The following is a 328-nucleotide window of genomic DNA, read 5'->3' on the forward strand; positions in this document are numbered from 1 at the left end:
CGGAGTCTCTCTGACACACTATCTTGCTGTGAATAAGTGAACGCTGTTTGTTTTCCTGGGTGGGGGCTAAGGGCAGCAGCCATAGAGGAGGGGGGTCTCAGGAGGAACAGACCCCTGAATTAGACAATACATTGACCTAATTTGGTACGTGATTACAAGAGAGTTTGAGAATTCCACACTATACACATGCAACTGGAATTCCCGGAAAAATATTCAACAGACTATTACAATACCCTAAATGTATCCCCCCCCTTTTTTTTAATTCTTTAGCCTGTGAAGATTAATCGTTACTTTTTCCTGTAAAGTTCTGTGCTGCACAACGTTTTTT

At 42.1% G+C, this 328-nt stretch overlaps 1 protein-coding gene across 1 annotated transcript in view; it reads right to left on the bottom strand.

Annotated features, from left to right (window-relative positions):
- The window catches only part of LOC119581903 (nucleolar GTP-binding protein 1-like), a gene marked incomplete in the record, with an annotated part of 7,822 nt that overhangs the window by 6,443 nt on the left and 1,051 nt on the right, over positions 1-328 (bottom strand).

The sequence above is a fragment of the Penaeus monodon genome, chromosome 15 (assembly GCF_015228065.2).
Source record: "Penaeus monodon isolate SGIC_2016 chromosome 15, NSTDA_Pmon_1, whole genome shotgun sequence".
Classification (NCBI taxonomy): Eukaryota; Metazoa; Arthropoda; class Malacostraca; order Decapoda; family Penaeidae; genus Penaeus; species Penaeus monodon.